The following is a 12,979-nucleotide window of genomic DNA, read 5'->3' as shown; positions in this document are numbered from 1 at the left end:
CTTCTTCTTCTTCTTCTTCTTCTTCTTCTCTTCTTCTTCTTCTTCTTCTTCCTCTTCCTCTTCCTCTTCTTCTTCTTCTTCTTCTTCTTCCTTCTCCTCCTCCTTCTTCTTAATTGGGCAACAGATATGTCAGCTTACTCATCTTTTATAGTTTTACAAGTCCAAATCCACATTATTATAATCATACAGAAAGCATTTACTTATCAACCAAGGCATCTCCCAAGCCCATTTAATTCATTTTAGTGGAAAATAAGTTTATTTCATAATACATTGTATTTGAAATTCTGTTTATTAGCCAAACTAACTAATGAGATAGAGAAAATGATAGGGTAAATTTATTATTTCATAGAGCTTTAACAGCAGATTACATGTTCTAATAATTTCTAGGAGTAAATTCATACTCTTTGTTTCAATGAAAACCATATCACATTTCTTCCCCTTCAGCTACTCTCCTTTCCCACCACCTCTGTTCCCTCCCATCTCAGGTGCTCCTGTCTTCTACTTTTAAAACCCAAGAGATCACTTACAGTTTTCTGTAAGTGCATAGTTTATAGGAAAACAGATAATTTCTCTGGAGTCTCACTCCTAAATCTACTTTGCTTCTTCCAGAAGCCATCAATTACAAGAGTTCCTAAGCTGAGAATATGCCAGTCTGCTCTTATCACTACTTTACACTGGGATTTCCTCTGACGAGATCTTGAATAGGTTGTTTGCATGCACTTACAGATACTGTCAGTTTCTAGATACAGCTACCAAATTTATGTCCAGGCATACATTTATTTTATCTTTTTTTATTAATTTTTTTTTAATTTCTTTTTTTTTGAACATGAAATGCTTTTTTATAGCATGTTTTACAAGGGGAGGGGGTAAGAGGGTCCAGGTGGTGGAAAAGTACAAAATCTTCTTGGCCTGTGCCTTGAAACATGTCATGGTCTATACGGTACACTGCCTTGAATTATGATCTACCTGTTGTTCTTCAGAAGATATAGTACACTGCTTGAGTTATGGTCTCCCTGCTATTCTTAAGATGATATGGTACTCTGCTTTGAGTCTATCTGCAGTTGCTAAGCAGGATCTTGCAGTTGCCAAGCTTCAGAGGACATTGTGCAGGTGGGGAAAGGTAGGAGGTGAGGGTAAGGGCGAGGGTCCTGGCTTCTGGCATCTCCCCCTTCTCTGTTTAGTTAGAGAAGGCATCTTATGATAAATCCCAACTATGTGAATTTTGAATTTGGATGTCTAATTATGGGGGGTCTTAGACAAGTTCACAACCCCAAAACACTGATGTGAGACGAGTCACATCGATGGTCTAAGGTTTTAGGCTGTCGACGATGGGCAACGTCAAGGGACTCTGATGTGGGTGAAAGGAGGGTGAGAGCCCTGTCTTAGGCCATGTAGGCTGTACCCACTCCCAGCACCACGCACTCCTTTTCGGCTGCATTGGGTGGGCCCCTGGGAAGTGGACCTACAATAATCCCGTCATTGGGCTAACTCACAGCCATCCTAGTCTCTTGTAAATGTTCAAGCTACCAACCATTTGTCAGTTTGGGGTGTAATATTGTCATAAAGGAAGGCTCCCCAATGTTAGCGGCCATATCAAGGGCGGCCTTGGTTTAGGAAAAAGCCAATTTTTGTTGTGGTGATCAAGAGGCCAAGCTCTCTAGCGAGAGAAGCGAGGGCAAAGCCAGGCATACCAGGAACCCTTCTGGAAGGCGTGGAAGTCTAGCGGTCGACTGTAGGGGGAGGCAGGGGAGCTGGCAGCTGTGTCAGTCTCCTGCGGAGTCACTTCTGGATCCTCTTCAATTTTTGGCTGATGGTAATGAACTTCAACCGTCTTCTTGATGGCAGCATCAACCTGGTTCTGTGGATGACAGGTCGCTGGCGACGATCTCTGTCTCGCTCAATCTTGATGTCGTGCGCACATCCTCTCAATGAGGGTCCGTCCAGAGGGGTCCGAGCCTCGAGCCCATGTCTGGGTGCACTTGACCCGACCGGCAGGTCCTAGTTATTAGTGGGGGCGAGGAGGACTGCAACCTGCTATTCTTCAGAAGATATGGTACACTGCTTGAGTTATGGTATCCCTGCTATTCTTCAGATGATATGGTACACTGCTTTGAGTCTATCTGCAGTTGCCAAGCAGGATCTTGCAGTTGCCAAGCTTCAGGGGACCTTGTGCAGGTGGGAAAAGGTAGGGGTTGAGGGTAAGAGTGAGGATCCTGGCTTCTGGCCCATCTGGATTAGAACTTCTAACAGCCGGTATCACGGGTGATTCATTTTTACCTGGAAAGAAAAAAGAAGGGGATTCTCAGGGAGATTTCTCTTCCCTGGATGTAAATTGTTATTCATCGTATTTATGGTTGGGCCTGGCTTTGTGAGGGTATCTATTTTTTTCATTGATATTTGTGGTAGCCGGTTAGCTGTGCCTTCTGTGGTATTGGACAGGCATATCAGTCCTCGGCTCCATAAGGGAACTGGGTCTGGGGCATTCCCTTTACGGGTATGAGGGTCCTTCCCCATATCTGTGGCAAAGTTTTGTTGGTCTTGGTGGTGCCCGAGGTCACCAACATGGTCAGCAAGAGATTTGCCATGAGCTTTCAGCTTTAGAGAGAGAACATTTATTTTATCTTTAAGATACTATTTGTATACAAATATTTTGTTTATATTTATATATGTGTACCAACTGAATGCCTGGTGTTCACAAGGGTTATGAGAGTATCAGATTCCTTGTAACTACAGTGGTAGATGATTGTGAGCCACCATGTTGGTGATGTGAATGAAATTCTGGCTCTCTGCAGGAAGAGCAAGTGGTCATAACTGATGAGTTCTCCCTCAATCCCCAAGAAATATATTTCTTTCCACCATACAATATATTCTGATGAGAGTTTTGTTCCTTCTTCTTTCAAATTCTATTCCACCTTCATACCCATCCATTTCTATGCCTTTTTTCTCTTATTATAAGAGAGAAACAAGATAATTTATATATCTCAAGAATAAAACAAAGAAAGCAGAAAACAAAAACAAAAGCAGAAAAAGCAGGAGACTCACAGATGCACACAGAGATGCGTACGCAAAACCTAAAATATACAAAATCAGACACTATAAGACCAAAAGACAAGGGAAGTAAACAATTCTTTAACATATATATATATATCTATATATTATATAAAAATATATATATAACATATATATATATATTATGTGTGTGTGTATGTGTGTAGATATAGATATACACACACATGAATAGTTTTCTCAGCCAGTTTCTCTTACTGGAAGACAGTAATTTGCAGTTAGACAGAAAGGATTAATTATTTTATTTATTCTTTGATGTAATCATATAAGAATCTTAAAACAATCACAAATCTAAACTTTTACATAAAGTAAAAAACAGTAATATCTACTTTTACTCCTCAGAATTCAAATCTATTTATCAGTAATTCTTATTAAGTCGTATAAGAAGCTGATTGTAAAAAAATGGGTATAAGAAATCAGTCATCATCACTCCAGTCTCAGAAATAGTCTTTTTTTTCCCCTTTTTAAATTTTTTTCTCAAATCGTAATTAATTCACACCGGGGTTATAAACACAGAAAGGCAGGATGTGGGGAAGGGAATGACACTGGAGTGTGGGTGTTCAGGGGGAATACAGATATCTTCAGAACCGAGTATCGGCTGGGTGAAGGTTCAGGGGACAAGTCACTATGACCCTGCCTATGACTCGCTTGTTCTTATCTAAGTTGGTATTGTCTGCCAAGGCTACCTATTTACAAGGTCTATGACTACTCAGGCTGGTAAATTTCCACAAAAGCTGCCTGCTGACATTAGATTATAGCCATCTGTTTCAATGTTTTTCCACTGAGACCCAAGACTTGGTGTTAGTATACATGTATGACAGGCCTATCGCTGATTTTAGGCCTGTGGCTGATTTTAGGACTTCAGTGTGTAAGCAGGGCTGCCCCTGACATCTTCTCCCTTCTCTAAGTATAGAACGGCTGTGGCAATTCTAAACTTGCGAAGGCGGGGATACAGGCCTGACCTCCAGTATTTAAAGGGGACCTTGTAATGGCTCCCCCTGTCGTTGTCCAGTGAGGCATGAGAGCCATACCTGTCCCGATGTCTTTTTCCTGGAGAGGGGATACTTTTGACATCAACCCCTATGCAGTCAGGCTTGTCCCTCAGGGAACCCAGATAGATATTTTTATCTTTTATTTATATTCCCTTGCAGTGCTTAACCTCGCAGCCTAAGCAAGAATTCAGATTGCCTGTCAGAGGTGGTTTTGGGTGGCCTCTCTCTGCTTGGTCTAGGGGCAGAAGTCCCCCCTTTTAGGTTGGGTGGAGATGGGTTTTGGGAGCATCCTGTATAAAGTAACAACCTCATCTTGAGTCTCATGGTCCTCCATAGCTAACTTATGATAATGTATCTAAGTAGGTTTTGCTACCAAATTATCAGAGATAGTCTTGTCAGTCAGTGCTGCCATTACTCTTGTTCCCTGACCCTAAAAAGTCCTAGCTTAACTAATATGTGTGTGTATTTCTAAACTTCAAATTTTTCCCTAAGACTTTCTACATCAGAGCCAGTGTTAAAAACATCTGAACCAAGCTTTACTAACATTTTCATTTTTCAAATGCTTTTTAGGGTGAGGATCATTAGCGACAATCTCCATTCCTAAGTTTTTTTCCTAGGGTGGTGATTGAAACATTAATCTATTCAAGCAACAATGCCTGAAAGAGATCAAGTATTATTATTGTGAGTCCCTGATATATGGCCCAGTGAGGTTCTGGAAGCCCCTATGATTTTTTGTACAATTCTTAGATTAAGAGGGATGTGAGTGAACCAAGCAGTGCAGTGCAGCAAGAAGTTCTCAGGACACATGGTCCTCAGGGTGTTCCACACCAAGGTATAGCCATTGTGGTTATGCTAACTGGTGGCAACATTCTATGAGTTCTAATACCATTTGTCATTCCTCCTGTATTGCCCTTGGCCATGAATCATTTGTGGGGAAGACTGAGAGAGACAAAATTGGGAGAGAAAACTGGAATCAGAGAAGCAGTATCTCTGGGATGAGCTAAAAACCTAGAAAAATTGAAGCTCCTGGGAATCTATGATGGTGACCCTAGCTAAGACTCCAAGGAGTAGGAGATAAGGAACTTAAAACAGCTACCTCCTGTACAGGCAAGACTCCCAATGGAGGGATGGGGACATCAACCCAGGCACAGATTCTTATACCCACAATTTGTATTGCCAAGCAGATGTACAACGATACAGTTGGTGTAGAAATTAAAGGAATTGCTAATCAATGACTGACACAACTTGAGACTCATGCTATGAAAGAGAACCCAGCCTTGACACTGTTAATGACATTCTGCTATAGTTGCAGACAGGAGCCTAGCATAACTGTCATCTTAGAGAATTCACATAGCAGTTGATGGAACCAGATGCAGAAACTCACAGTCAAACATGAGGCAAAGCTTGAGGAATCCTGTAGAAGAAGTGGAAGAAGAGTTGAAGGAGAGTAAAAGGTCTAGGATGCCACAGAAAACCTACATAATCAACTATCTGGGGTCCATATGGGCTCACAGAGTCTGAAACACAAACCAGAGACATAGGCTATCTATACACATGTAAAAGATGTGCAGCTTGGCTTTCCCTAAGAGCAGGAGCAGAGGATCTTCTCTGACTTTTTTGCCTGCCTTTGAATCCCTGGGTGATTCTTGCACATTACTAAGTCCAACAACAGCAAAAGGTACAACCCTAGTTATCTCCAGAACACAGCTTCTTTGTGCTCTCAGTAAACACTTCACACAAGATTTCGCCTCGGTGGTGCTGTTCTCTTCTTAACCGCTACTAATTTATTAGCTCCAGTTACCCAGCATCAATTGTACCGGTAGTCCCTCTTGACTATGAAGCCAGAACAACATGACTAAAGCTGTCAAGTACTGCTGCTTGCTGGAGCTGGAACATGGCTTCCTTGTTCTATCACATTATCAAAAACTTTCTGTTTCTAACTCCTTCACTGTCTAATCTTGGCTGTCCTGGAACTTGCTCTGTAAATTGATATTGAACTCAGAGATCTTTATGGCTTTGTCTCCTGAATGGTAGGATTAAAGGCATGTACCACAATGCCTGACCTAAGCTTTTTATTATAGGTCTTAGTCAAGTTTAAAACTAAGAATAGCCATTACAATCCATCCTATATCAAATTGACACATAACATCTTAAGTTCAAATGAAAACAATAACCAGGTTATAATAACACATAACATGATATAACTGCAAATGCGTAAGTTTAGTTGGGTAGAATCTTACCGCAAGGTCACTACTTCCTTCATTTCATTTAATGTCCTTAAAACACATAATTTAGCTTCATTCAAGTTCATGGTGCTCCTTTACTCTTCAAATGACACATTATGTATATTTTTCCTGTCTAAGCTTGCTATGCTGGATCAAAATGTGCTTCATGAGAGAAGAGCAGAGGACAAAGTCTATGCTGAGATTTTTTTTTTTTGAGACTCCCTTTTTCAAAGCAGTTAATATAATCCCCTTTACCTTAACCTCAAGCAAACTCTTTGTTAAAGGGCAAAAGGCAAAATATTTTTTACCAAAACCTCATAAGAACAATCTTTAGTGTTTAAATTACCTTCAGCACCAATGTTTTTTATATCCCCAATATGATGGCCCATTAAGTCCCATTTAAAGCATTCCATGGCTTTTCAAATTCAGAGTTCCAAAATCCATATTCCTCCAAACAAAAGCATGGTCAGTACTGTCACATCAATACTCAGATTCCTAGTACCAACTTCTGTCTTAGTTAGGGTTTCCATTGTTATGAAGAGACATCATGACCAAGGCATCTTTTATAAAGGTGAACACTTAATTGGGGCTTGCTTACAGTTTCAGAGGTTTAGTCCATTATCATTATAGCAAGAAGCATGCAGGCTGACATGGTTCTAGAAGATGATCTGAGAGTTCTTCATCTTTATCTGAAGGCATCCAGGAGAGAATGGCATACACAGGCAGCTTGAAGAAAGCTCTCTTCCACAATGACTGGATCCTGAGCATAGGAGAAAACCTTCAAAACCCACCCCCACAGTGACACACTTCCTCCAGTAAGGTCACATCTCCTAACAGTACCACTCCCTCCCTATGGACCAAGCATTTTCACAACAGCACAAACTGCTTTACCTCAGCATGCCAACAATCCCCCATTTCTCATTCTCACAAAGGTAAAAAAACAGAAACTACATTTTATTACTATACGTTTTTTGTCAACCCCTTGTTGATTTGAAATCAAAGAACATAACTTTAATCCATAATACTTCACCCTGGTCCCTCAAGTTTCATGATGTTATGTGATAATGACCAAAGACGGCTACTTGAAAAGGAGTTTAAGCCAATAAAAATCCTTTATTAGTCAGGCAACAACTACATTGTGTGTTTATGATCCCAGTGTAGTCATGAACCTTTCTCAGGGTGAACTTTTAAGAAGATTGCCATATGCCTGATGGATGTACTTTAGTTTACAATAACAATAAAGCCAGAAGCAGAACTACAGATGTCAAAAGCAATGTTAGTACATTTAGAGACTTTTGAGAAGTATTCACTTTGATGGATTAGGATTTTTGCTTTCTTTTAGACAGATGGTGCTGTCAATGTTGCTGTCTACTTGCTGAGTTTTGTGAAATGAATGGTATTTTCACCATAAAGACAGTTGTGCTAATGACTGGGAACCTACTAACTTCTAAGAAGCTCCCATTACATTTAACATTTATCTTAAGGCAATAAGTCAAGTGATGGACTTATAATGCTCTAAAGAGGTGTAGTTGATCCTAAGGACCATTAATTTTGCTGAATCAAGACATACTTTGCCATATAGTTTAAGATACAGAGCCCAGATCCCTGATATTAGTTCAATCAGAATGAGAATTAAAGCCCCAGCCAGTACTGACAGTACTGTAGTTAACCAAGTGGACTAAGATAACAGAGACTGGTACCATATCTCAGTTATAACTCTCTCTCTCTCTCTCTGTTTCTCTCTCTCTCTCTCTCTCTCTCTCTCTCTCTCTCTGTTTCTCTCTCTCTATCTCTCTCTGTTTCTCTCTCTCTCTGTTTCTCTCTCTCTCTCTGTTTCTCTCTCTCTGTTTCTCTCTCTCTGTTTCTCTCTCTGTTTCTCTCTCTCTCTGTTTCTCTCTCTCTGTTTCTCTCTCTCTCTTTTTCTCTCTCTCTGTTTCTCTCTCTCTGTTTCTCTCTCTCTGTTCCTCTCTCTCTCTGTTTCTCTCTCTCTGTTTCTCTCTCTCTCTCTCTCTCTCTCTCTCTCTCTCTCTCTCTCTCTTTTCAGGTTTGTTCTACCCTTGGCAATATTTTTTTTAATATTTCTGATTGATTAACATAAAACAGCAGGTTTCTTTCAAAACAATACATAGTACTCCTTTTTATGGGAAGTAAGTCTAAGACTCTCCAATTTTGTATGAGCATTTCAATAAGGGAATTGGGAATTTTACTGTTGTTTTAATTCAGAATTATCTACTTAGTTTCTTAAAGTTTTTATCTCCCATGAGAAAAGGTAATATGTTATCGCTCTTGTGGTAGTTACGACTGATCTAACAAGGAATGGGATGAAACAGTTTGTGTTCCTTTTTTTGTAGTCTAGGATCCATGTTAAAATGTATTTTCTTTTCTTTTTATTATATAGGTTTACCTGGGCAGAATGTATACTAAGACTCAAAAAAGTAAATTCTCTGTAGGGAACATGAGAGTGTGATACTAGATGGGGAAAAGGGACTGGTTAAGTAGGGCATGCTTAAACCCCTGGTATGTCAGTGATCTGAGATGTGAGAGTGGAGCTGCCCTGCCCCCTCACAGTCTCCAATGCCTCCTCTAGAGCATATAACTCGGACCGTGAAAGAACCGTAGGCAATCAGTCATGTAGCATGGCACATGAAGTTCTTCTCCATGCTAATGAGGTATCTCATTTATTTACAAGTAAGTGTTATCTCTGAGAGCTGCTTCATTAAATGTTACCACAGGGAATTCCATTACCTAAATGAGCTTTGCCATTAAGACTCCCAAAGAAGGCCTTTCCCAGCCCTCAAGTACTAGCCACTCACTTAGGTACTAGGCACTCTCTCCTAATCAGAAAGGATCCTGCTAGTCTAGGGCTCCACTTTTCCATGCCTACCTGCGTGCAGATTCCCTGGTGGGGAAATGTCAACCATAGCTTCCCTTTCCTGATTTCCTCTCAGGGCCAGTATACTTGTGACTTCTGGACACCCAGAGAGGAACTGGAAGCAAAACTCCAGCTGCCTATTATGCTTTCTCTTCTTTGAGCCAGTGAATTGGTGGTGCTCATACACCATTGTTGAAGAGAGGTGGAACCAGGGACTCACAACAAACCAGGGTACCGAAAGGAATGAAGTTTATCTACCCTTTACTGGAATCTAATAAAAATTATACTTTGTCAAGAATTCTGTGGATTTGATACACAGTGAAGTTTTTAATTTATGCCTAAATCATTAGATATTAATTGAGAGGTTTGGGCTATAAAATCCAGGTCATTGTCAAACCCCATTGCTATAGGCTAGTCAAATTAGGAAACCAGCACTTGAGGAGCTTTCAAACTACTATTTGAGCAGTTTCAGTCCATGTGAAAAGATTTCTATTCATTTGGAAAACATGTCTATAAAAACTTGCAAATATCACATGCTTCCCTGCCAAGTTGAATCTCAGTGGAGTCATTTTTCCCAGAGTTCTCTGAGCTGTTGGCTTTTCATTTAGACCCCTACCTCGGTAAGGGCTCTCTGTTTTGGATTCACAAACCTGGTATCTGGCTGAGACATCTCATGTCAGGCTGTCCAGACTAGGTATACCAGACCTTGGTCTGAGCAACTCAGAATGTTTTGTAGATCCTAGATGAGTAGCCTGATAAAGGTCAATTACAAGAGTTCTACCAACTGTTTTTTGGATAATGATCTTCACCTCTGGTGTTGTCCATCAACCTGTGGGTTTGAGCTGTCCATTTTCTCAGGCAACACTAGATTGAGGTATGTCACCAGAGTATCAGTAGGATTCACTGGTCATTTTGATACTCTGAGCAGTGGAGGATAGCAATTTACACAGGAATCCAAATAGCCCTAGGAAGACCAAAATATTTTAATTTGTTTTTATTTTTATTTTTTCCCAGTTATAAGAAGCTTTCTCTGTATAACATAAGTTAGTCACATATTGTAGTAAAAGTCTAACCATTGTCAATGCATATGTTGAAGGACCATTTCCTAATCTAAGAACCTATATAATGTCAACTAATTTTTTTCTCTTGGTTGGGTTACCTAGCTTCTTACTTGTCACTCATGTGCTCTAATTTCCTGCTGTGGAAAATTTTTTTCTACCTAAGTTGTTCAATTTTGGAAATCAACTAAAATCTTATTATTGGACTTGCAGTCATACAGCTATTAGTCTTAGATCCTTTTATTTTGGTGGCATCAAATTTGTTTATATTTCTGATAAATTTTAGCTAAAAATCTTGTTACATCATTATTCCTTTCTTTTATCCTTATAGCTGCTTCTTTGTAACCTCCTCTCAGCATCTACCATATTTTCCTACTATCAAATTGATATCCTTTTTCCTTTGACTATTATTGTTACCTATATTATTGTATATGTATGTATATGTACAAATATATAAATATAACCAAAGAGTCTGTTTATGTTGCGGGATTGTTTTTATGCACATGATCTCAGGACTGACCACTCTGTAGCTGCTTAGGGGCTCATCTTTGGGAGAAGCTCCCCTGCTCTCTGAAGTCTTGTTGCTGTGACATCAGTTTAATGTTTTTCACAATTGTATTCATATAACTGATAATTTTCCAATGCTTCATGTTTAATTTATTGGTTTGCATTTTAAACACTCCACCTTTGTGTTTCTGCTCAAATATTTACTTTGTATCATACTAAATTGAAGCTTAATTTGTGTTTTTTCTTTTCATTTCTTGATATAAAAGCCTTTGGTCAAAATATATTTTATTTTCATTTGAAAATTATTAGTGTAGATGTTTTTTTTATGATTAAATATCCTTTAGTGATGAAGACGTTGAATCTAATAATAGTCATATGGTACATTTTGACTTGATCTATTTTCTAAGCTGTCTTTATTTTCTACTTTAATCTATTTTCAAGATTTAATTTATAAGTCTTTTGTGACTTTTTCTCCATTTAATCATTGATTATCTATTTACTTTAAGTTGGAAAAATTGAGGGTGATTTTATTTGCTATTTACTTCTTAAGACTTATTATGTTTAAGCAAGTGATGTTCCAGGTATATTTCACTTGGTATAATACGCTCCAGGATGACCCATGCTGCTGCAAATGGAAGAAAGAAGGAATGCAGGTACTTCACAGGCTAAAAAACTGATGGGTCTTATTGGTGGAAAATGATTGGTACACACTTTTCCTGATACTTTTGAGGTTAATTTTCTATATATTTCTGGTAGATTCTGTTGATACATGATGCAAACACCTCCAACATTTTGTTTTGTTTTGTTATGTTTTTCATTGTCACAGATATTTATTTTCAGCAACATTTACTATAGAATACTCTTCATATGGTCTCCATGGAGTGTCTAACAAAATGCTAGTTTGATATTTTAATACACTATATTTTTCTACAGTTATTATAAAATACATTCTCTCCCATCAGAACCAGCATACAAAACGGCCCTCTAAAGTAGGCCTTATCACATGCACATTATTAAATCAAAAACACAAGTTCAGTTGACGGAAGAGCCTTACTTTGGAGAACTTTGGAGAAATGGCCAAAAAAAAAAAAAAAAAAAAAAAAAAAAGTTCTACTCCTGGAGCCTAACTTATACAATAGAAGAGTTTCTGGGACTGTGGAAGATAAACCCCTTTATAAATACATTTTATTTCAACTATGTTTGATGTGCTTGAAGGTCAGGATATGTGGTTGATATTGGAGACAATATTTCTCATACTAACCTTTTCAGAGTGTGATTTTTAAACAGTGTTCAAGTGATATACAAGGCTATGTATTGTAACAATTATCGGGGAGTGTTATATATTTTCCAAAGATTGTAGTTATTTTGTCTTGCAAAGGGAAATATTTTTCCTAATTTGTTTTTATTTTGTAAGTAATAAAATCAATTTTTTCTTAAAAAAAAAAAGAAGTAGATCACAGTAGTGAGCACATATTTTGCCTAGGTAAGAGTTCATGGCATTTGTTTATCTATCTATCTATCTATTTATCTATCTATCTATCTATCTATCTATTTATTTTAAACTTCAGATTTTATTCCCCTCACAGTCCACCCTCTGACTCCTCCACAACCCATAACTTCTCTATGCCCCCCTGTCTCCACGAAGATGTCCCCACACCCCAACTCCCACCCCACCAGATCTCTAAACTACCTGAGGCCTCCAGCCTCTTGAGGGTTAGGTGCATCTTCTCTAACTAAACCCAGACCCAGCAGTCCCCGGCTATATGTGTATTGGGGGCCTCATATCAGCTGGTGTATGATGCCTAGTTGGTGGTTCAGTGTCTGAGAGATTTCAGGGATCCATGTTGAGACTTCTGACCCTCCTACAGGGTGACCCTCCTCCTCCTCAGCTTCTTTCAGATTTCCCCTAATTCAGCCACATGGGTCAGCAGCTTCTGATCATTTCTGGGGTACTAATATCTGCATGTGACTCTTTCAGCAGTTTGTTGGGTCTTTCGGAAGACAGTCATATTAGGTCCTTTTTTGTGAGCTTTTCATAGCCTCAGTAATAGTGTCAGGTCTTTCACTTGAGCTGGATCCAACTTTGAGCATGTCACTGAATCTTCTTTTCCTCAGGTTCCTCTCCATCTTCTCATCCCTACAGTTCTTTCAGAAAGAAACAATTATGGGTCAGAGTTTTTGACTGTGGGATGGCAACCCCATCCCACACTTGATGCCCTGTCTTTCTGGTGGAGGTAGACTCTACAATTTCCCTCTCCC

The sequence above is a fragment of the Grammomys surdaster genome, unplaced genomic scaffold (assembly GCF_004785775.1).
Source record: "Grammomys surdaster isolate TR1022 unplaced genomic scaffold, NIH_TR_1.0 242, whole genome shotgun sequence".
NCBI classification, from domain to species: domain Eukaryota; kingdom Metazoa; phylum Chordata; class Mammalia; order Rodentia; family Muridae; genus Grammomys; species Grammomys surdaster.
This window is presented reverse-complemented; position numbering follows the sequence as displayed.